Source organism: Aethalodelphis obliquidens, unplaced genomic scaffold (genome assembly GCF_003676395.1).
Source record: "Aethalodelphis obliquidens isolate GAN/ISIS:26980383/991018 unplaced genomic scaffold, ASM367639v1 scaffold5, whole genome shotgun sequence".
Classification (NCBI taxonomy): Eukaryota; Metazoa; Chordata; class Mammalia; order Artiodactyla; family Delphinidae; genus Aethalodelphis; species Aethalodelphis obliquidens.
Window position 1 is genome coordinate 61412190 of NW_020837949.1, and position 25287 is coordinate 61437476.

The 25287-nt window shown below is 40.6% G+C and overlaps 1 protein-coding gene and 2 long non-coding RNA genes across 18 annotated transcripts in view; 2 read left to right on the forward strand and 1 right to left on the reverse strand.

Moving 5' to 3' along the window:
* LOC113618416 (uncharacterized) overlaps positions 1–8076 on the forward strand; it is a 30272-nt gene extending 22196 nt beyond the window's left edge. Inside the window, exon 3 of the long non-coding RNA XR_003432007.1 lies at positions 500–8076. This is a non-coding gene — a long non-coding RNA (uncharacterized LOC113618416). The remainder of the gene's footprint in view (positions 1–499) is intronic.
* ICA1 (islet cell autoantigen 1) overlaps positions 1–25287 on the reverse strand; it is a 145232-nt gene that overhangs the window by 67979 nt on the left and 51966 nt on the right. The gene's annotated exons all lie outside the window — the stretch shown is intronic.
* On the forward strand, positions 14518–25001 carry LOC113618417 (uncharacterized). Its single transcript, XR_003432008.1, has 3 exons — positions 14518–14795; positions 16295–16405; positions 19195–25001. It is a non-coding gene; the product is annotated as an uncharacterized LOC113618417 (long non-coding RNA).

Sequence of the window (25287 nt, forward strand, 5' to 3'; positions counted from 1 at the left end):
CCACATAGTGGTCAGGTGTAAAAGCCACCATGAGGGGGGATACCAGGCATTTAATTAGCCCCACTACAACTATCCCATTGCCCAGGATTAATGGGCAATGTTTCCCTTGAATCAAGGTCATATAGAGGTACGATCTTGGTAGACAGCAAGAAGCATCTGCCACTATTTGGAGAGATTTTAGTGGGTGTGACTCTCATAACTTACCTGCCAATCAGCATGGAGCACCACACCTTGGGCTGATGCCTGTCTACTGGCTAACCCAGCCAGACTGAACTGGGTACTGAATCCGTAAGACATTAGTAAGGTTTCCCCTATCATTAAACCAGTGACCACTGCTCAGAAGTCTACAAAAGAAAAAAAAAAAAAAAAAAAACTTCTTCTGTTGCTTGGCAATGTGACATCTTTATTTGAAAATTCTCAGCAGAATATTATACTCACAAAAAGAAAAGCCAATGCTACATAATAATGGCTTTTGTTACCATCTCCATTCCTTTAACAGAGATAGGAGTAAAAGGTACTGGTGCTGTGAAGAGAGGAGAATCTGCATGGACAAGTGGTCAGGATTTGGATAATGTAATCATTCAAGATGGGACAGGAAAACATCAACACCACTTTGGTGATGTTGAAGGGGAAGTAAGGAAAACCCTGTAGGTTAAAATGACACACAGAGAAGAACCAAATGCAACACCATCACAGCTACTTTGAAGAATTCTCTGTGATATTCATGATAAAGAAGTCTTGTTAATGCTACCAGTAAGAAACTCATTAACGAGGCAAGTAAATAAACAGAACTCAAAACAGACATCAGCCTCCAAACCCAACTTCACTGCATGTAAATGAAATTCCAGAGGAGTATAAAGTGATCAGATGGGGAGAATCAGTTCTTATGCACAATTCCATTGCTCGAGATGATGACAGAATCCTATTTACACAACTCATGATAATATTTGATATTTAAGTGCCAGTACCACAATGTTCAGTGACAGCACCTTCAAGATGGCACCAACATCATTCAATTGTCTACTGTGCACAGTGTGCTATTGGGTTATATTATGCTGTTGATTTATGTACTAACAATGAAAAGGCAAGAGACACTTACAGATATACATGAGGAAGTACCTGCATTTGCATGAAAGAGAAATCCTGACATTAACCCTTCACTGTGCATGATAGATTTCGAGTTTGCAAATATGAATGCAATTTGACTACTACTATCAAGTGCACGAATAAAAGGATGCTTATTTCACTTTTCACAATCTTGAAAAATACCTTCTCTGAGTCTAACGCATGATATGCGACAATGAAAGGTAACACCTGTCTAAGCGTGCACCATTTGGGCCTTTGAAAAACTTAAATGAAACTTTTGAGTACATTGTGGAGAATGCAAAGAAAATTTAGATGACCTAATGGCTTAAGCTGAGAGAGTGTACGTCTGTGGAAGGCTTGGCAGCGGCAGAGTAAGACCAGACGCTCCAAGATTTCCACCAGAAACTTGGAATGTTTACACATCAGTATTGAACAGTGATCACAGGACAAACAATGCAGCAGAAGGCTAGCACTGTAAATTTCAAAAGCCGACAGTAGTATATTGTCCTTCAATTTGGAGCCTCATTCAAGTGTTAAGAGACAGACAGGAAAGCGATGAACAAGCTATCACCCAGGTTTTTGGTGATCACACTCAAATATGGCCACCAACTTCACCATGATACCAATAAAACCAAATGCATATAACTGAAATTGTTAACAGATAAGGTCAATTATCAGGTTCACATATACTTGAGAGCAATTGCTCATCAACTTAAGAGTAAGCCTGCCAAACATCACGACGAGGAAGAATAAGAATAAATGTGAATTTATTACACATTTCATCATGAATTACAATAAAAATAATGTAAATACAATTTTAACAAAGTTGAGTATTTGTATTATTTAATGAATCATGGCCCAAATGTCTCCCTGGATGTTTTGGACAGGAACAAATACCAAGAACCTTTTGGCATGGACCAAATGTCTCAATAGACGTTTTGGATGGAACCAAATGTCCCGCAAGGCTCCGGTCCCACCCAGACCTACTGAATCAGAAAACACGATGGGGTTTGGCTATATGTTTTAACAAGTCTTCCAGGTGATTGATTGTGCTGCATGTTAATGTTTGAGAACCAGCCTCCTGGAGTGAAAATGTTAACAGCATGCTCTTTGAAGTCAGAGAAATTTGGGTTCAAATACTGCACTTAGACTTACTGTCTCTGTGACTTGGAACAAGTCATTTAACCCAAGCATCAATTTCCGATTTAGTAAACACGGTGGCAAAGTAGAGACATGGTACCTTTCAGGGTTATTGTTAGGATTAAATGAGGAAATATATACAGATGAGATCTATAGTGTATGTACCTCAAATACACAGTGCTTGCTGCAGAGTAAGCACTCAGTAACTGACGTCTGTTATTTTTCCAGGCACGGAAGACCTTGTGTTCAATATTGCAGGAAACACTGTGCTAATCAGACACGACTTCTTTCTTCAGTCTGGAAAAGGAGCTACAGTAGCTTACAAATAATCATGATACAAAGTAGAAAGTGTTAGTTGGCAATTGAGTGGGTCCCTCACCATGGTGCCAGGCAGTTTCTTATATTAAAGACACCCTAATGGAACTTGATGGAATTGGGATTCGAAAACTAGTATCTAAAACGTTCCTGAGATGTTTTGTTATTTACATGAAAAGAAAACTTTTTGAGGCATCATTTCCTCTTATAATTACCAAACTGCTTTCATAAGTACAAAATAAATAGAATACCTAATTCCTATAATACTTTTGAGGAAAAGGTATTCATGTATAAGAGAGTATAAAAAAGACTGACAATTTCATAACACATAATGACATGTTTATTTGGTTTCTAAGTCTCATCATTTCTACCCTGGAACTCTCTCATCTATTTCCTCCTTTCCACTCTTGTAGCAACCCACACAGACCTACCAAAATAATCTTCCCCCAAAACTACTTTACCACAATCACCTCCTTGCTTAGGAACCTTCATAATGACATCATTTTCATGACGTCAGATACAAAGTTACAGAGTCAAGATTCAAACCGGAACAACTATATCCTATCACCTTTTGGAATCACCATCACTGATACTATTTTTAATAGTGAGTGTGGGGTAAGGGTGGTAGCCTGGCAGCGATTTTTGGTAGAAGTAGTTCAGGGATTATAAATATAGGAGGGCAGGAGGTGGCTGGGCCTTAAGAACCATTTTGGGGGTGAAGAAGTTTTTTTAAATGTGGAAATACCACAGTTACTGGCAACCCAAGGGGTCAGGGCAGGGAAGCCTCCGGGGAGAGGAAGAGAGAGCCTTTTAGGATGTGGCTCACCAGGGCTGGGAAGAAGGCAGCATTCAGGGCAGAACTCAGGGGAAGCAAGTCTATGGTTTGACAGGAACATCACCTGTGTTCCATCTCTCAGTTGTACAAAGAGGAGGCAAAGACCCGCCCCGGAAAGGCCAAGGGACTAAGCCGAACTTTTAGAACAGCGGATGCAGAAGCCATGCTTCCCAGTGAACCAGCCTTGATAACCGGGGAGAGGAGAGAGTTAAAGCAGAAACCAAGGTAGGAAAAAACGAGGGAGGCACCCCTCTTTGAGGAAGTCTTCATCGATTCAGATGCCACCCTCCTGTGGGCCTTCAAGTGAAATAGGATCCTCCTGAGCTTTCATAATATCCAGTGATCATCTCATAGCACTTATGTTGCAAGCATTTGCTTAGACATTTGTCTCCCCCACTCAACACTAAACTCCTCGAGAGCTAGTTTCTGTATTATTTGACTGTATCCCTAACCCTTAGCCCAGAGCCTGGCACAAAGCAGGTGCCCTGAGTAAAATGCCAGTGAGTGCATGAATGAATGAATGAATGAAATGAGGGTAGAGCTCTGGAAGGACGCTTATAACTCATGTAGTCCGAGCCTATTGTTTTGCAGAGAGGTTAAAGGGCTTGCAAGGCCCTTTAGTGCTAGAGGTGCGGGGTTTAGTGCTAGAGTTGTTCCCGGAACCCAGAACATGCGGCCACCCTTCCTCCTCCTTGCCCTGCTGGGATCATGGAGACAGCTCTCACAGACGTTCTAATGTTTGTTGGCTCCTTGTTGGGAATGCACAATACATTTTCCCATGGAGACAGGTTTTTTCTTTTTCTTCTTTTTTTTTCTAATGGTGGTTCAGTTCCCAGGCCAGGCCACAAAAGCCTATTTACCCTATAGCTCAGCTCAACTATAAAACCAGCGGTAGCTTTGAGGCCTCACTGAACCCCCAGCTCCGAGCCCACAGTCTGGGGGGCAGGTGGGCAGCTGGCTCTGTAGGGGGGAAGGCAGAGCTCCCTTGAGCAGACCAGGAGCCTGGGGTGGGGGCTACGCAGGGGGGCTGGGCAGGGGGCCCGGGCAGCAGCTGCATTAGGCTAGGCAGCCTCTGAATGCCTTGGTGGTTCTTAAGTGGATTGTTTGTAAGTTGGGAACTGTCTGTACTTAGAAAGGCGGATTTCAAGAGGTAGGGGATCCTATTTCACTTGAAGGCCCACAGTAATGAGGGTTCTTTATTCGTAATGAAGTAGCCACTAATTGGAGGGACAGGCTCAGGAGGCCTGCCGGAATTTTGTACTCCTGGACCAGAACTGAGTAATATTATGCAGTAGCCTGGCAACCCCTCACTTCTGCATAAAATTCATATAAAAATCTACCATGAAGTGCCTATTTGACATTCACTGTGTTTATTATTAATAATGATAATAACAGGGTGGCTTATATACAGCATTAAGCTGAGAAAGTGAATGAATTCTCACTTTCCTCAAGTTTTCCCCCTCCGGCCAGATTAGGAACATTTGGAAAATCCTTACACTCAGAGTGGGCTGAAAACTTTCATAGTTACCCTGAGGAGACATGGCTCCAGTTTCTAAGGGCTCGTCCAAGAGATGATCTCTTTCCTTCCTTCAACTCCTCAGAGGCAGAAACCTTCCATAAACTCATGAATGTTGTAAAAGCAAATGTACAAAAAAAAGCAAATGTACAAAAAAAAAATAGTGTCAATGGAACTGAAAAAGTTACAGTAGGTGAATCAATTATAACAAGGTAATAGTGTTAGCCTTTCTGGACTTAATGAAATGTAATCAACTCCACTGGAATGTTCTGGTGCCCCCTGGAGGATCCTAAAACCTACCAAAACTGGTTATTTAGTACCTTTCTTCAGAGGCCTTAGAAAATCCTACAGAGGCAATGTGTTTCTTCTCCCAGGCTCAGATCAACTTAACCTGACTCAATCACACACAGGGGGACAGAGCAGGAACTAAACCTAACATTTAAAAGGTTTTACCCATCGTAAGTTTATCATTAGACTGCAGGTTTTTGGATCAACGACAGAATCTATTTTTGGTCTGTAAAGTTTATAAATCTGACAATGCAAAGTTCACAGCTACACGTGCATCTCTCAGTTCTTCTGGGCTGACTGTTTAGTGAACAAGGAAGTTTGCTTCTGTGAACCTTGCTTTGATTTGCACAGGCATTCTGGAAAGTTAAACATTTAGCTTCTAAAATTTTACTGCACTGGCGTTCCTCAAGGACGTGACTCCAGTATGATTATGACTACACGGCCATCAGAGTTGTTTATTCCATAGCCACAGAGCAGTCAGCAGATGTGAGGAACCATTGTCTGACTTCAGTAAGCTCCAATAATAATAAGCTCCAATAATCTAACAGGATTATAGCTGCCCATCTGCCCTCCCCACATCCAATTTATATGAGAGTGACTGAAGTTACTATCTTGGTGCATAATGTGACTGATACCCGCCAGCCTTAGATCATTACATCTGAAAGACACAGACCAGGTTTCACTAAATTTGCAAAGACTCATGCTGGTACTTTATTGTGACTAATACAATAATGGTTACAATAAAAATACAATATTATACGTAGAATTAATATAAACTTCTGCTGTCACTTTTTTCAGTGCCATTCCATCGTACTATACTGAATGCTTAATTTCTTAATTTGAATATTATATAGGAGTGTATGTATTCAAACCATGAAATCATCAAATGTAATTTCAGACTTTCAGAAAAGCTGCAAGAATTCTTTGTATTCCTAGATACACTTCACCTAGATTCTCATAATGCCAACATTTACTACAGTCTTTTCTTTTTCTAAATGCACGTGAACACACATATTTTTTTCCCAAACTGTTTAAGTTGTGAATATAATGTTCTTTTATTCCTAAATATTTCAATGTGTATGTCCTTAAAATAAGGAATCCTCTTATGTAAACAGTATAATTATCAAAATCAGGAAATTACCATTGAAATAATGTTATCTAATCTACAAAACCTCACTGAGATTTTATCAACTGTCCCACTAATATTTCTTATAGCAAAAGAAAATCTAGAATTACACACTGCATTCAGTTGTTATGATGTTTCAGTCTCCTTTAATCTGACGGTTCCTGAGTTTGTTCTTGTACAGGCCAGGTATTTTACAGACTGTCCCACATTTTGGATTGTCCTTTGTGTCGTCATGGTTAGATTAACGTTATGTGCTTCTGGCAGCATAATATATATGGGATTCTGGCTTTTTCTCTACAAAACATACTTGGAAACACTATTGATCGGTCCCATTAATAGTAGTGTTAACTTTAATCTTTTGGTTAAGGTGCTATTGGCAGGTTTCTCCACTTAGAGTTACCATTTTACCCTTTGTGAATAAAAAGCAGCTTGCAGGGATATACTTGAAGACGATGTAAATATTCTGTTCTCAAACTTTCATCTATTAGTTTTAGCATTCATGGATGATTCTCTCCTGTATCAATTATATTTATGATGGCTTGGCAAAAGGTGATTTTCTAATTCCATCATTCCTTCTACATTTATTAGTGCATTTTCTACTAAAGTTTTCCCTTCTTCCTTATTTATTTGTTTACTTGTTTGTTTATATCAGTGTAGCTCATGGATCCTTACTTTATTCAATAGTATTAAATTTACTATTATTATTTATTTAAATTAGTTTAATGATTACATCATCCCAGATTGGCCAATGGGAGTCCCTTAAAGCTGGTTCCTCTGTCATTCTGACACGTCCCTATCATTCTTTAAACACATTCTTACTTTGGGGCATAACAAGGTGTTCTAGTTCTTTACCTGCCCCAATCCTGAATTCAGCCATTTCTCCACGGAGCTCTATATACCTCATTCCCTACTTTCTTTTAGTGGAGAATTTGGGTATATAGAAACCTAGATCTTGGCTGTAGGTATGCTCACTGCTACTGGAGTGAAATTGCTTCAAGGCCTTCTCAGAGGACAGAGCTGGGGAATGTTTATACATACATATAAACAAATATGTGCATATACACATGCACTCATGTGTACAATACACATTATAATCCATGCAGACTTATATCCAGTTACATAAATATGTATGTGTATATGTATGTTCATGTATGTGTTAGAACCCATGACTTCACACCTATATCTCCAATTTCAGTCCAATAATGCAGAGTTCATTCTATTTTTTTCTTTTACCCTGATTGTAGCTTCCTTCTCTCGAAGTGCAAAACCTGACTGCTCAATCCTAGAACATACAAAAAATGACTTCAGAATTGCTAACCTACGCTTCTGCAGAAAGAGAGGTCTGCTAACCAGAGTTCAACATTTACTTAGAGTTATTATGTTTTTAGCCTGAGAGCATGTTGTCATACTACTGCATTCAAAGCTACTTGGGTTTGCTTCCCCCCACCTTCTTCAGTGTGATTATATTATTTATATGAAATGTAATTTTTTTCTTATCCTCTGTTTGATCAAATCTATTTTTATCTTTCAGAGATGTTTTACAGTTCTCCTTATAAAGACGTTACATATTTCATGTTAAATTTATTCTTAAATATTTTATCTTCTTTATTGCTATTGTAAATACACTTTTCTCTACCTTTGTATATTCTTTTATAGCTTGCTGATTTCTGAAATCTCTTATTTATTTATTTTTAAATATAAATTTATTTATTTATTTATTTTTGGCTGCATTGGGTCTTTGTTGCTGCGGGCTTTCTCTAGTTGCGGCGAGCCGGGGCTACTCTTCGTTGCGGTGAGCAGGCTTCTTATTGTGGTGGCTTCTCTTGTTGCAGAGCACAGGCTCTAGGCACGCAGGCTTGAGTAGTTGTGGCACGCGGGCTTCAGTAGCGTGGCTCGTGGGCTCTAGAGCTCAGGCTCAGTAGTTGTGGCGCACGGGCTTAGTTGCTCCGCGGCATGTGGGATCATCCTGGACCAGGGCTCGAACCTATGTCCCCTGCATTAGCAGGCAGATTCTTAACCACTGCGCCACCAGGGAAGCCCATGAAATCTCTTATTATTTTGTTTGGTTTTACCATTGGTTTTTTAGGGTTTCCTAGGTCCATAATTATATTAATTATATCATCTTCAAATACAGATAGTTTCACTTTTCCAATTCTTATGTTGCTAATTGGTTTCTCATGCCTACTTGTACCAGCTAATATTTCTAGTACATTGTTGAATGGTAGTAAGACAATTGGTAACCTTGTTTTGCATCCAGTCTTAGTGGAAATAGTGCTAGTGTTTCTGCATTAAGCTGGCTTTAAAACTAATGCATGTTTGTACTTGATCATAAAACTATATGTTTTCAGAAAATATCCATCAATTCCTTTTCCTTGAGTGACTTTATCAGGAATGAGTGTTGAATATTGTAAAAGATTTTCAGAATCTATAATTATATGATTTTCTTCTTCAGATCTATTAACCGGGCCATTAAATTAATTGATTTCCTCATATTGAGCCATCCTTGTATTCCTGGGATAAATCCCACCTGGTCATGGTGTATTATTTTATTCATGTAGTATCAGATTCTATTCTCTAATATTTTATTTAGAAATTTTACATTAATATTCATAAGTGATACTGATCTATAATTTTTTGTACTGTTTCTATCAGGTTTAGTTATTGAACTTATACTTGCATAGTAAAAACAATTCAGAAAATTTCCTTCATTTACAATACTCTTGAACAATTTATGGAGCACTTATGGACTATTTGGTCTTTGAAGGTTTGGCATAATTTCCCTGTAAAATGTTCTGGTCCTGGTGCTTTTCTTGTGGGGTAGTTCCTTGATAACTTTTTCTATTTCTTCTAAGGAATTTTTCTGTATAAGCTATATCAAGTGAGATCAATTTTGGTAAACTAATTTCCTAGGAAATCATCCATTTCACTTAGGTTTTCAACTTTGCAGAAAGGTCTGAAACTCAGTTCTTATATTTCTAAATTCTTCTTATTCCAATAATTATCTCCCTTTGTGTATGTGTGCATTCTCCCTTTTTTCTTGACTTAGCTAGTGGCTTATCTAATTAATTTATTCATTAGATTTACTGTTTTTCTGTTCTCTACCTCAATTTCTATGTTATCTTTATGATTTCCTTCCTTTTGCTTTATTCTAGTTTACTTCTTATTCGTTTTCTAGCTTTGTAAATTGAGAATTTATTTATTGCCATCTTTAATTTTTATTCAGTGTTTAAGGCTTTGAATATTCCCTTGATCATTGCTTTATATGTATCCCACAGATTCTGGTATGTGGTATTTTTCATTATTATTTTCCAGAAATTTAATTTACATAGGATCTTTTTTTGGTGAATGTTTCCTGTGCACTTAAGAAGAAGGTGTATTTTCTATTGTCTGAGTATAAAGTGTAATATATATCCTTATTGATTATGCTGTTTAAATCTTCAGTATCTTTACTTTGTTTTTACTTGATTTGTCTTACGCTGAGAGGACTATGTTCAATTTTTTTATTAGTAGGTGTTTTTTATTCTGTGTATCCCTTTCATGTCTTGTAAATTTCGCTTTATAAAAGTGGCTGCTGAATAATTTAGTACATAATCTAAATGACATAAATGTTTTATCTCCATTGTGAATTGTGGCTTTTAGCATTAAAAAGTGGGGTTTTTTTTACACATAAAAGGCTTTTAAAACTTATATCAATATTGCTATATCTGCTTTCTTATTATTTCCACTTGCTTGGTATATCTTTGCTTATCCCTTTATTTTTAGCCTTTCTTAATAATTTTATTTTGGATATAGCATATAGTCGAGTCTTTCTTGGTGTGTCCCATGGAAAATCTTTTCTTTTTTTAGGTGAATTAAGCCTATTTACATTTATTGATAAGGCTGATATGTTTGGCCTCAACTCTGTCATATTTTGGTTCATGATTAGTATGGGAATTACATTCTATGTTTTATTTCTCTATTGTTTTATTAGTCCTTTAATTTGATTCTTTTTTGAGTTTAGTGGCACTATTCTGTATGCTTCTGTAATGGTGAATACATGACATTAAACATTTGTTAAAGCCCATATAATCTGTAACACAAAGGGCTAACTCTAATGTAAACTATAGACTTTGGTTGATAATGTGTCAATGTTGGTTCATTGATTATAACAACTATATCACACTGATATGGGATATTGATGGTGAGGGAGGGGTATGTGAAAACTATGTATTTTTGGTTCAATTTTGCTGTGAACATACACATGGGTATTTTAAAAAGTACGTACCTGGGACTTCCCTGGTGGCGCAGTGGTTAAGAATCTGCCTGCCAATGCAGGGGACATGGGTTCGAGCCCTGGTCCGGGAAGATCCCACATGTCACAGTGCAATTAAGCCTGTGTGCCACAACTACTGAGCCTGTGCTCTAGAGCCCGCGAGCCACAACTACTGAGCCTGAGTGTCAAAACTACTGAGCCCGCACGCCTAGAGCTGATGCTCCACAACAAGAGAAGCCACCGCAATGAGAAGCCTGCACACCGCAACAAAGAGTAGCCCCCGTTCGCTGCAACTAGAGAAAGCCCGTGTGCAGCAACGAAGACCTAACACAGCCAAAAATAGGTTAATTAATTAATCAATTAAAAAGTATGTACCTGTGGGAAGGGTGAAAACAACAAAGATGGTAAAGATGAAAAAAATGATAAAAACTATGTTTCAGATTCCTTAAAAAATTATATGTCTACCATTTGCCAACCACATTAAAAGAAAAGAAGAACAAAAACAAAGTCTTTCTACTCGAATTGAGCATGAACCAACACTGTAGAGAGATTTATAACTGAAGGCCACTGTCACTTCACCAGCCAACTGAGTGGCATTTCACATTGAAAAGCTAGAGAGTTGTGTCCACTTGGCATATGGTGGCAGGTATGTTCCAATCCAGTCTTTCTCTACATTGGGCTCTAAAAAACATTCCTTTACAGTCTATTGCAGTATTTAAATATGGTTTTAAGTTGTGCCAAAATATGTATCATCAACTGTGTTCTCCATTAGGTGTTGGGAAAGAGTAAAGTCATGATAATAAAGGCATTTGAACCATTGTTCATGCTTCTTGAGTAAACCCAGTCCCTACTTTACCAGCTCAGAACTGAGAAGCTGTGCTCTTTAAGGAATCAATGTGAGGAGTGCAACTCTCAATGCCACGTCTCTCATTTTTTCCTCCTCTTGGCTTTTTGCTACTAAAATCAATTAACTTTATACTAGAAAGAAAGCATCATTTTGTCTTATTCCAGGGGAATCCTCCCCCCGCCCAGTTAGTTTAATAGATATGCCATTGAACATTACGGAGAAAATGTCATGAAAGAACCACAACTGTGCTTGCCCCCATTTGACAAAGCTTCATCTCAGATGATTTACTAATGAGTCAGTTAAATCCAGCTTTTCAACAGTGCCATACTTCCTTTCAGAACTTTTCCTTTTTGGTTGCTTGTGTGAAACCCAGGCCCAGCAAATATACATCACAGTCCCCTTCCACCCACCCGGCATGGGTGGGTAGTGCCCTGAGCACTATTCACTATTATTTATAAAGTTAGTTGTTCTGAGTTAATACAGCAATATTTTTGTCTCAAATTTTACTTTACCAGGAATTTTTTTGGAGCTATTGATCCATGTGTGTGAAGAAGCAGATATAGTGCAATACAATGGTAACAACGAATGCAAATTCAATAAATATAAACTGCAACATATAAAGACCCTGAAGATACAGTTTAGTTGAGATAAACCGCTACCATCTTTTCCTTGATGTACAATGCGATTATGTCCTGATAAACTCAATGTAAGTTGAAAATATCCTAAATCGACAATGCATTCAATACACTTAACCTAGCCTACCTTAACAGCTTAGCCTAGTCTACCTTAAACACGCTCAGAACACGTACATTAGGCTACCATTGGGCAAACTCATCTAACACAAAGCCTATTTTATAATAAAGTGTAAAATATCTCATGTAATTTATTGAATACTGTATTGCAAATGAAAAACAGAATGGTTATATGGGTCCAGTATGGTTGTAAGTGTCGCGGTTGCTTACCCTCGTGATCCTGTGGCTGTCTGGGAGCTGTGGCCGCTGCCCTGCCCAGCATCATGAGGGAGGATCATACTGCCCATCGCTAGGCCAGGAAATATCAAAATTCAAAATCTGAACGTGGTTTCTACCGAATCTCTATTGCTTTTGCAGCATTGTAAAGCTGAAAAATCCTAAGTTGAACTATTGTAAGCTGGAGACAGTAGTGAGAAAGTAAAGGGATTCCTGTAAAAACCATGTTAATTAATTTCAATGTCATAATAATACTACATCTCAAATTGGTGAAATGTTAGTGGACCAAATTTTTTACCCTCTCAAATGACTAAATTGCCTATAGTCAATTAAAGGGACCATTCAGGGGAACACACTGTTCTTTGGGAACGAAGCAGAAGACCAGCCTGTGTGTGGTTCCTCAGAAAGGCCTCTGGCGGTGAACACAAGAGGTAGGCAGGATTCAGAACAGGATTCAGAACAATGACCAAAAAGAAACCACAGAATTTAAGGATAGAAGCAGAGATGGATTTATATGAAACTAAGTAAGCTTGAGTGAGTGTCCCTTTGAAGACCTTACACCTAATTTTGTGGGGGGTTTTCCTAAAGAGAATTCCAAATAGTATATAAGCCTGGGCTTGTAAAACCTGGACCTGCCCTGAGTGGAAGGTCCTTAGAAATCACTAAGATGGACTGTCTGATTTTGCAGATGAAGAAACTGAGGGTCAGAAAGGACAACTTGATGAGGTCAAAAAGTGGATGTCAATCATTAATTAAAAGTCAGCCTTCTTTGCACAGGGAACTCTACCTAATGCACTGTCATAACCTAAATGGGAGGGAAGTCCAGAAAGGAGGGTATATCTGTAAGTGTAAGGCTCATTCATTTTGTTGTGCAGTGGAGGCTAACACACTGTAAAGCAACAATACTCCAATAAAAATTAAAAAAAAAAAAAAAAAGTCAGCCTTCTTGTGTTCCCTGTAGAAAGGACTGCATTGTACTACTTACACTGCAATAACTACCCCAGCCAGGCCCATAGGTTCCTTCCCAGGGAAACTGCCCCACTCACAGCCTCTGCTGAAGGAGCAACCCCAGCCTCTTTCCGGAGGAGAAGTAGCTTTGTGGTTTACCCTGTGACCCTGCCCCTCACCCCCACCTCCAGGCCATCAACACAGGTGATTGGCCCTGGGGTTGACACCTGACCCAAGGGAGTCATTCCATCTGGGTCAATAACCTGGGAGGTCATCTGGTATAAAAAGCTCTGCTCAAACACAAAAGACTTTGATGAACTAGCCCAGTCAAATTCTCTCTCCTGGAAATCTGAACTGGGGAATATGGAAAGAGACAGGCAATTAGCAGTAGACCCAGAGAGTGGTTGTGCAGTCAGCTAGGAAGCTGTGAGCTCTGTCTGCTGAGGGAGAGATGAGATAAGCCAGTTTTCAAACTCCGAGGGACCCTCTGGTTCTAGAGTCTTTGAGGTGTAGTTGCATTGCTCTTCCTGAAAGCCCTGGCATGGTGGCTCCGGTGGCTGGTTTCTTTCCAGCTTGGTCCTCATAACCCCTAACCCCATGCTGACCACCACCCCTGGGAGAGCACCAGATCCTTGAGCAAAGTGCTGGTTCAGCAAATACTCAACTCCCATGTTTTTGAAAACCTTGATGGCAAAAAGTGAGAAATGACATTCAAAGTGAGGTCTGAATTCATCTTTGAGGAGAAATTGCTCCTTTGTCCTTGAGGAAAGCACTTTAGTAGGTCTTTGATTATTCAGAAGCAAGAACATATTCTGTAAAGGAAGCAGAAGGGAGAGAGAAGGAGCTAAAGTACTCTGCATTATAAAGTAATTGCTAATCTTCCTGGTGGGTGGATTACTTCTCTAACACAGCTTCCCCTTAAGCAAGTAAGCCTTTTCTCTGAGAACCTCAGCGGGAGGCAAGATGGGGCCCTGGCGCTCCCAAGTGGGAGAGTGAAGCTGTCTCTGTGACATGGGGTCCCACTGGGTCTGTCCTGGCGCTCCCAAGTGGGAGAGTGAAGCTATCTCTGTGACATGGGGTCCCGCCGGGTCTGGAGGAGAGGCATCCTCCTGAAGTGGACTCTGAAGGTACCTGGTGGATGAATTCCATCAGGAGTCACACATCTGCATTATAATTCCCTTCTGTTACAGGACGACAAGGGAGGACCTGCAGAAAGTGCCTGGCAGACTAGAGGCTGACAGCTGACTAAGGACACAAGCGTCAGCTACAGCAGATTGGAGGAACACAGCATTCCTATGGAATTCCCGAGGATGCTTGGGCTGGGACTCCTGGGAAAGTCCTGTACCTCCAGGAAAAATGGGAAAAGGGTTTGGAGCACCATTATTGGACTGTTAAAGTGAAGCGTGACCACTATATTTGGGAAGTGAATGAGACATCTGGGTTTCACATGGTTTCAAAGAACCTCATGAACATGGTAAGTAATTAAAATCACCATTTAGTGTCATCTATAACAACAAAGGAAGAGTTTTTAGGTATGAATAAATGCATGTATATATAAAGAATAGGTATATGCATATCCTTTTTTTTTTTTTAAGAAGCATCAGAGAATTGATTCAAACAAAATTAAACAATTAGGAAACATTAATTCACACCCTAGAGGTAAGATAGCCTCCAAAATTGGCTCTGGAAGTCCTAAAGGACTGAAATTCTTTCCAATTTCCTGTGTTACCATTCTCAGCCTATTACCTTTAAGGGTGCCAGTAGCTGGGGCACCCTTCATGGTCCCAAGAAGGCTGAGGCAGTTCCAGGGGCCACATCCAGACATGACAATATCCAGGTAAGCACAAGGAGTGGTCTTTTGTTTTTTGGCCACACCACACAGCTTGAGGGATTTTAGTTGCTCAGCCAGGGATTGAACCTTGGCCTTCGACAATGAAAGCAGAGTCCTAACCCCTGGACCGCCAGGGAATTCCCAGGAGTGATCTTTTTCTGAGTATCCTTCTTAGGAGCAAGGATATTTTTCACAGAAGCCTTCTTACCAACCTGATCAACTTCCTCTCACTAGCCAGAATTGGGTAAGCTACAAATTCTTAAAAACCATTTAGTGTCTGGGCTTCCCTGGTGGCATAGTGCTTGAGAGTCCACCTGCCAATGCAGGGGACACGGGTTCGTGCCCCGGTCCGGGAAGATCCCACATTCCGCGGAGCGGCTGGGCCCGTGAGCCATGGCCGCTGAGCCTGTGTGTCCGGAGCCTGTGCTCCGCAACAGGAGAGGCCACAACAGTGAGAGGCCTGCGTACCGCAAAAAAAAAACAACAACAACAAAAAAACCCATTTAGTGTCAAAGAGAGTGAAATTATCAAGACCGTCTTCAACCAGTGGTTCCCAAGCTTGTGCATACATCCTGGAGGAGCTTATTAAAACACAGGTTGCTGGGCCCCACCCCCAGAATTTCCGATTCAACGGGTCAGAGGTAGGACTCAAGAATTTGCATTTCTAACAAGTTCCTAGGTGATGCTGATACAGCTGTTTGGGGACCACACTTTGAGAACTACTGTCTTAAGACCAACCATTTGGAGTAAAATGGATGTTGGGGCATCAACCAAAAATGTCTGCCAAAAGAGATAACTTTGTCAGAAGAATATTTTGTATATTCTGGAATGAAATATTTCTAAGAATTTTCTTTTGAAAACTGAAGTTTCCGTAAGTTATGTATGTGACAAACAATACTGATTGTGGTCTACCACAAGCCAAAATATGGAAGTAGAACACAAGCTAATGGCCTATGGCAGAAAATGTGGTTTGAGCAAATGTCACCCATTGCCACAAACATCCACCCATCCTGCCCTGCACACTGTGCTACCCCACACCCCTTCCCTTGCATACTTCTATTCTCTTTTCCAAGGCTGAGCCTGTAGCAGTATCAACTGCCTACTTGCTGAATTGACACTGATCTCAGTTTTTCTCTTGGCAGAGGAGACAATACGAGCAAAGGAATGAGAATAAGAAACAGCTCATTGTTTGGAGGAAACTAAGCACCTTGATGTTTTTGCAGCATAAGATATGAGGCTGGAATTGGTGTGAGGTAAGGCCCTAGATTTGGACAAGAGCAAAACCACAGTGGGCTTTGTGGGATGTTGAGGAGCTTGAACTCAATACTATGGCCTCAGCAGCCACTGAGCAAAGACGTGATGTGGTTGGATTTGGTTTTGTTTAGATCACACTGGGTAGTGTAGAAGGCAGACGTGAAGGAGGGAGGCATGGTAAAAACTAGTAGTCCAGGAGAGCTCGAAGGAGAGCCAAAATGGTAGGCTTACAGAAAACACGGATCTGGGAAATATTTAGAAGGTCAAAATCTACAAATCTGGTGATCTGTTAGCCATAGAAAGTACATGAAAATGAGGCATTCAGATATTCCTTAGGTTTTTAACCTCAGTGAGAATAAAGAAGTGAGCTGTTATGGGTAAGGTGATGGGGTAGTGATACAGGGGAACAAGGAGATGAAATCAGTTTTAGATGCCCTGTATTTATGTTCTGGCCCATCTCCTCATGAACGTATAGATGCTCGACTGGTAGTTAGGCATATTAGGATGGGTTTGAGAGAGAGGGCTAGATGAGAGAGAAAGATATCAGAGTCACCTGGAGTTGAATCAGGAGCACAAATAGATCACCCAGGAAAATCATGAAGGTTAAAAAGAATATTTAGCCAAAAACAGGACCCTGGAAAGGCCAACATTAACATGGTAAGCAAAGGAGGAGAGAGCAATGAAAGAGAGCAAAGGGAGGAGGAAGGCTAGGGTATAGAGTTTCAGAAAGCCAAGGTCATAGCGTTTGAGGCAGGAAGGAGTAGTCAACATTGTAAAATACTGTAGAGAAGAGGGTCCTTAAGATAAGGCCTGAAAACTGTTTATAGGATTTGGAATGGGGAAGTCATAAGAGATTTCAGGAGAGCAGCTGGGCTGAATTACAAGGCAGTGAAAAAGTGGAGACTTTTGTTCTTGTTGTTGAGGGTTTTGATGGGAAGGGCATGGTAAGAAAGCAGATAGCACTCACTGAAGTAGGGGGCATGGTCATAAATTGAGGAGGGTTATGAAGGTTTGGGATAGTCAGGAGAGGAAACTGTTCTTTAGGTGTTCTGGGAGGGTTGGCACTGTACTTGGGGCTCTTTCATTTTTCAGAGCATTTTGGTAACCACAAACCCAGGAAATAATATATATTTTAAATGAGTGTGCCACTGGGTCTCAGGATTTGTGTAATGCTTAAAGGAATAGATATAGGTGCATGTGGCAGAGTGCATTTTGCAAAAATGGCCACAGTACTATTTCCAGTCACACATGGAAGAGGCTTTGTAACTAACTGCCTTAATGAATAGAAGGCAGAAGTGACGCTGTATGACTTCTAAGGCAAAAGGCAATGCAGCTTCCAGCTGGCTCTTTATCTGGGGATGCTACCATGCTGTGAGGAAGGCCCAAACCGCCCACTTGTCTGATGCTTGATGCTGGTTGCTGGCTGGGTTCTAAGGGCAAGCATCCTGAGAAAAAGAGCTAGTCCAAAGCTGCATTGTCCTTTGCCTTGGAAGTCACAAGGGTCATTTCTGACCCCTGTCTGAATTCCTGACCCACATAATCTGTGAGCATGATAAATGGATGTTTTATTCTACTAAGTTTTGGAGTAATTTACTCAGCCATAGTAACTGGAACAGCATCCAAATATCCAATCAAGTAAACATGACTATTAGGGAAGAACAAGATATCCTTGTATCCCAGACACAGTCATAAGACATATTGAAAGTTATTGTTCTGATTGCTCTTGAATACAAGATATTTTTATTCACTTCCCAGACTTCAGCTTAAATGTACCCTAAATGTCTATGTCCAAGCCACAACTTTATCCCTAAAGTGGCCTTTATTCAAATACTCTCCTAACTCTAATTTTTTTAAACTATTTCTGTATTTAGGATAATTAATATTTTATCACATCTAAATAGCTTCCCAGTGTGCTAGCCTATTTTCAAAAGTAATTTTTTGAGTCTCGATACTACCCTTTTCTACCCCTGAGCAATAATGTAGACACACACACACACCACACACACACACACACACACCACTTATTTTTAAAACAAGCCTTTCCAAATGTCACCAGGCATCAAGAAAGGTACAATACCTCTACCTCTGCCACAGAGGAAACCATAAAAAATACTGTGTTTATTCCAAGAAGCACAATTCTGAAATAATACAGGTCAAACTGTGAGGAATTATCTGTAAAGTTTCTAGAATGATAAATCATAAGTATTCTTCAATGTCTCTAATCCACAGAATCTTGAAATTGTTTTGCCTAAATAACAGAGCTAAAGTATTTTTCAGATCATTAAAGAGTAAAATAATTAAAATCCTCTTAGTAATTTCTAAGAAATAGTTACGCAACATCTAAGAAAGCACGTATACATAAAACTGTATTTTAGAACACTAATCATGGTTTCTGTTTAATTTCTATTTTCCATATTTTAGAGCTCAAATGCAGAAAATGGAGATAATAATTCTCTTTAGTTCTTGGGATATTATTTTTTTTCTGTTTTAGATTTTGAGCACATTGACAATTAAAGGGGGAAAAGTACAAGGTTTCCTTATTATCCCAAGAGTAAATACTAAGTATATCAACAGTGCACTCTTCTCTGCCCCACACCGACCTTGACATCACCAGAAACTTCCTGCCTCCAAAATCACCAATCAAATACCATCCTCTTTGATCACAGCTTCCCATCTTCAAGACTCACTTTCTCAGGAACACCCCAGTATAAGAGCTAATAGCCAGGGCTTCATTCTCATTGATGCCTCAGATCCACAGACCTCTGCCCTCACTTTCCTCTTTGTCTAGCTTGGATTGTATGGGCATCATCTCAAACACTCTTTGGCTACTTTGGCACTTCTTGTTTCTACTCATGTCAGAACTTCCTAGAGAACTCCAACCATGGGAGGAACCAACTATGAGCAGAACCGATCTCCTATCTTCTCCATGTCTGTGCCTGCAGCAACATGTGTGCTGCTGAAGAAAAATCAACCACTGGGGCAGAGAGGTATTATCTTGTAACTGCATGAGTAACAATATAGGTATCTTACGCGGTGCCTGTGTGTGAATTAGAACAAGACATCCCTTCCTCAAGACACTTGGCTTCTCTGTCAGAAAGCTGTGGTGGTATCTTGATTTTGCAAGAACAAGGTAATTTACTGGCATCTGCCAGAAACTTGCCATAACAAATATATAAATCTATGATGTTTATGATGTGAACAGTTCCCCTCTGAGGTATGGCAACCTTGTGCAATGCCTGCACAGCTGTACACAGTGGCCCTGATGACTACCCTCATTCAGGCACTCATGCCAGTAAATGTTTCTTTAGTGAAATATATCATGCCTTTGCCTGTCTTCTTAAACCCAACTCTTTTTTTTCCCCTTTATTCTCAGGGGATATCTATTCCTGATACTTCAAGGAAACTGGAGCTACCATATGGGAACTCCCTAATTTTCCTATTATCATATCCACAATCTTTCCATCATTTACACCCACCCTTTCCCTCTTTCATCTTCCTACCAAGACCAGTCCCTTTGTGTGGGCTCTGTATTCCAATCCTGTCGATTCTTTCATGGAATATGTCATGATTTTAAATTCCATATTCCTCTATATGAAATAGTTACTGCATGCCTATCTCCCTATTAGATCCACCCCCAGGGCAGGGATCAGGTCTGTGTGGCTCAGCACTGGATCCCTAGGGCTGTGTACAGAGTAGGGGCTCAAAAGATTTGCCGAATGGGCGAATGCTAACACCTAGAGGCACCTGCTAACTGAAGTATTGCTCTTCCTCTTTCATTACAATGGATTGAATGACAGTATTAATGTAAGCTTGTGAAGAGTAAGGCAAGCCAGCTTGTCCAATTTATGTAAAATAGTACCATGTCATGAGATGGCCAGATAGCCAGGAAATGCCTTGGGGGAATGTTACATGTTGATATCTACACGTTTATACCTATTACTTACATAAATCTATGATTTGTTTTTCTTGAAATTGCTGTCTCTTATTAAGCTGTGCGCCCTCAAGGTTGCCTAGCATCAGTGTGGGAGGAAACTGACACATGTTTGGAGAATGAGTTACACCAAGTGGAGGATGAAAACTTCTAAAGCAGAGCACAAAGAAACCGGGGGATTATTTTGCAACAATGAGGAAGGTGCTGTAAGGTGCTGACTTGGAGGAGAGCTGCTGGATTAAAGTATCCTGCAGAAGTACAGCGCAAACCTAGCCCATGACTTCCAACCGAGGTTTAGTGGTGGAAAGACAGGCAGGAAAAATCTTAGAAGCAGACACACTGCTGGTTTTGAGCATGCATGTGTTGCGTGTGTGCTCTTACACACAGACACACGACACACAGAGACACACACAAACACACACACCATCTCTCCAAAACATGGCAGTATCTCTAGCTTTCCTGTATGAGGGTAGTCATTATAATGCTTGTTTTTTCTTGTTATCTTCCCTAAACGTAAGCAGAGCCTTAGTATCCAGCAGTAACTTCAAGCTTATTTCCTGCTGTCTTCCGGCCAGAAAGCTTGGCTGGTATGACTGGTCTCGAAACCAGCTCTCTACTAAGTCAAGCTCGGGCTGAAAGGGACACTAGATTTGGAGTCAGCAGGAAGGTAGGTCTATGCCCAGTTGTGTCAGGCTCTCTGATGTGACCACGTGTGAACCAAACTCTGGAAATCTCTGCTTCCCTCCTTACAATGCCTCTCTCATAGCACACAGGCTGTGACTTAAAAAGTGGAAGATGAAGAAAATGGAATGCTCAGAGTGTGAGCAGTTATTATTAGAGATTCTTCCTGCATCTGGCTTATGCAATTTTAACTATGATAGAAATACATTTAGTTTAGAATAAAGTGGCAAGTTCTTCCAAATTAGATGGAACTTCATGTCCCCATGAAGTTCTGGGACGATAGAAATCTAGGGAAATGCCGTACATGGACTCTACTACTCATCTGAACACTAAGCCATCACACATATTCTCTCTCTCTGATGAGTGTATGTCTTATCTCCCCAACTAAACTGTATAACTGTTCCAACAGGGTCACTCAATAATTGGTCAGTGAAATCACAGAAGGAAGATCAAAGAATGAAAAGTAAGCCTAGAGTTTCTGCTGACATATAGTCAGTTGATTTATCTTTGAAGTGAGTGCTTTCTTTGTAAGTGTAACTTTTTGCTCCAGAATCAAAGCGAAATGGTAAAAAAAAACCACAAATATTGCCACAGAGAAGGGAAACATCTAGGCACCCATGCTGAAATGAATCTTAAAACATCTCCTTTTAAAAACCTGATTCCTTCCTTGAATCAACATTCCCATTAATTCTGTAGCTTCTGTTCTTCATAGAATGGTCAGTCTGTCCCTCTGGGAGACTTTTTCTAGGAGATTGGTGGGAAGGGTACCAGAATTCTGACCAGTGTTTCAAGGAAAAACTCTGCCTTTAGAGAGGGAAGGCCATATGACGTGAAAAGGACAAGGTAGGGCTTGCTGGTCTGATTCACAGGAAGACGATGAGTAACAGCAATGTTGTCAAGTGCTTTTGAGAAAAAGAATTATTCTCTAAATGACAAGGGATTCTCAACTAATGCACAAACAGGTATATAAAAATGCTTGACAGAATACATGAAAAAGGAACATGATTTCTAATTGAAGCAGAGGTTGGAAAAAAACAGTAAAGGATACCAATTGGAGTCACAAATCTAACACAAGTTCCTCATAGGGTGTACTGGGCCCGATCTAGAGGAAACATGCACATCTCATTATTAAGTGGAAACGATGCAGCCAGATAAGGTTAATGGAGTACTTACCTCTTCGGCTTAAATGTTAAACGCTTTCCAGATCTCTTCACTAGAAAAACTGCAACTCTCATGTGGACAGATACACACTTAGATCTAAAGGGGACACAGCAAGATCATCCATTGGCTCCCACATCTAAAACATCCAAACACGTCTACCTCTTACGGCTTTAAAATCTACAGAAAGGGGGGATGCTTCTCAGCTCCCTTAGGACTCTCCCTGCACGAATAATTTCTTCAGGATCTTTATCACCAAGTAGTGCTGCAACCTGGTCTGATAATACAGCCTGAAGAGCTTCAGTTTTACTCTGAGCGAGTGGGCCAGCACTGGGTAGACAAAGTGGGCACAGTCATGGAGAACACAGAGGGTTGGGAGACTAACAGATAACCACAGTAGATCCTTAAGCAGAGACGCAGCATGACAAGACCGCTGTTCAGAGAAGCTATAATTTCGGTTCAGTGTGTGTGTGTGTGTGTGTGTGTGAGAGAGAGAGAGAGACAGACAGACAGACAGACAGACAGACAGATAGACAGACACATCTGTTAGGAGATCTTTCATTAAAGCCCCAGGTGATGAAAGTCCAAGACTGGGTGGCCACAACGAGAAGCAAGAGGAAGGGATCAATGCAAGGAGACTTTTGACGGGATTCTAAGCAGGATATGATGGCTGACAGGACAAAGGGGATGACACTTGGGAATGAGTCAGGTTTTGAGTTTGGGGCCTAGAAGACTCTGGTAGGGCCAGTCAACAAATGTGGTAAGTTGTAAAAAAATAAAAAACAAAAGGCCTGTCTGGGGAGGAGACTGGAAGTCGAGAGCCGGCAATGTCATGTTGAGTAGTTGGGACACTGTAGTGTGGCCTGTGAGGAGACCTGAGTGTTTCCCCGAAGTTCTCATATATCTTAAGTGAGAAATCAGGCTTCAACAGAGAGAGATCTTGCAGTCCACACTGAGATTGTGGAACTGAAGTCATGAGAGCTGGTCAGGTTGCTTAAAGAATGTGAGCAGGGTGAACAGAGGACCTGATGAAGATTTTGAGGAATTGCCCTGTTAGTCAGTTCGAGACAGAAAAGGCACCAGTCAGCGGGATGAGGGAAGGAGAAAGGAAATGTACCAGAAGAAGCAGAAGAGTGAATAGCTGAGAAGTTAATCATTTCTCCTCTATTTCCGAGACTTTGGGTGTAGTTCCCTGCACTGGTTTGAATCATGTGTGTGTCCACTTTTCTTCCTGACTGTCTGGAAACCTCTTCAGGGTAGGGACCCTGCAACCCTACTCTGTCCCTTCAGTGTCTATCTGATACACCTCCTCAATAGAGAAGCAGCTACAGAGAAAGCCAAGTGTCAGGGGAACAGGTGGAAAGGTAGTAACACTGCTTATTTTGTGTGTGCTTGATTCCCTGGCAACAAGAAAGCAAACAGTGATGAGCTATCGCTTCATATCTACAAGTCCTGCTCTGGACTTCCTCCCCCCTGATCCAGTCTCCCCGATCCTCCCTCCTTTACAAACTCTTCTACCCTGTCCTCTGCTGTTCTAGTCAAGGCAGAAAGAACTCCTTCCCATCTCCTTACCTCTTAATGTTTTAAGGGGAGGCACACAAAAACATCTCATTACAGATTCAGGCTGTATCCTACCCCAAAAGGTAAAGTAGGGTTTTTAATACTGGCCGTTTCACAGAATTGTTGAGAAGCCTAGTAAAGTAATGCATGCAAAATTTCTTGGCCCAGGGCCTGGCCCAGGATGTGTTAACCATCGCTCCCCTCACAGCTCATCTTGCATATCTAGCACCGAGCACATAGTCATGGCTCAAAAAACAAACGAATAGTTTAAGCTCAGTTATATAAAGCCGCCATCACTCATCACAAAGGCCTCATGTTTGGGTGACTGTAAACCACCCATACACATTCAAAAACAAGCTCTTCCTAACTACAGATTTCTCTTTTATAAAGAAGATACATGCTTTTATTTGCAGTCTGAAACAGATATTCAGTGTTTTGACAAAAATGTTAGAAAACTGGAATGAAGTAGAAATAAGGTTAGAAATATTTTAATCCAATCTGAACCTCCCACCATACTCTGTAGATAAAAATAAATTAAGAAAGCAGGGCAAGTGAAAAGGATTTGCTAAATATTTGAGATAAAGCACAGTGTCGTGTTTGGAGGTGACATGGAGGTAAGTCTCTTTAACGTCTTTGAGAGCCTTTAGCATATCTGAAGGAAAGAAAAATACATCAGAACAAGTACAAAATACTACATTAGAACCATTACAAAGGAGCATATTAACCTAAAAGTGAATTCCTGGAAGTTCTGGGTTTTAAGCCAGGCTTAGGGAAGGGAGTGGCCATAAATTGACAGGAAGGAAGTCAAGGAAGAGACTTCCTCTTTGGATGATACAACCAGGAAGGGCAGGGAAGTAGGATGCTGCACTTGCCACATGAAGGTTGGTAAATACAAAAGGGGTTTTGAGGAGAATCAGAGAGATGAAACTGACGAGGCATAACGTAAAAGGTTCTGAAAGAACACATGGATACAGGAAACTGGATTTAATACAGTTGTCTACTTAAGGCCATTTTAGATTCTTGGACGTAATGCAAGAGTTTCACGAAGATTTAAGCCACAGTTGGGAATACTGGTTGAGTTTCAGCTGGAGATGCTGGTCCCCTCTGCTATGTGTCCAGTTAACCAGTATACCTTCATGGTTTGTCACGCTTTTCTCCTTTCTCACTGTTAATTGTTATTTTTCAGGAAACCTGCTGATAGCATTGGCTTCTACTTTTGTAACTGCAGATTTCTTCTGGACTAAAGTGCAGTGTTTCATGTCTGATTTCTTTTTATCACTGTTCCTTTCTATCAATGCAAAAAATCACAAATTTCCTTCACTTTCATGGTCAGTGAGTATAGTGGATGAAAGCCTACATAGCGTATGTTCCAGTTGTGGGAAATTAATCTTTTTGGAAATAGTCAGTGTGCTTTTCTGTTTGCCTGTCCATGTACCTGACCTTCTCCATTGTCAGCCTGGGGCACAGATCTGCCTGGGATCTGTGGGAGGCTGTTCATTTGGACTGTTACCAGAGAAATACAGAGAGAAAGTGGTACTTTCCAGCTCCTGA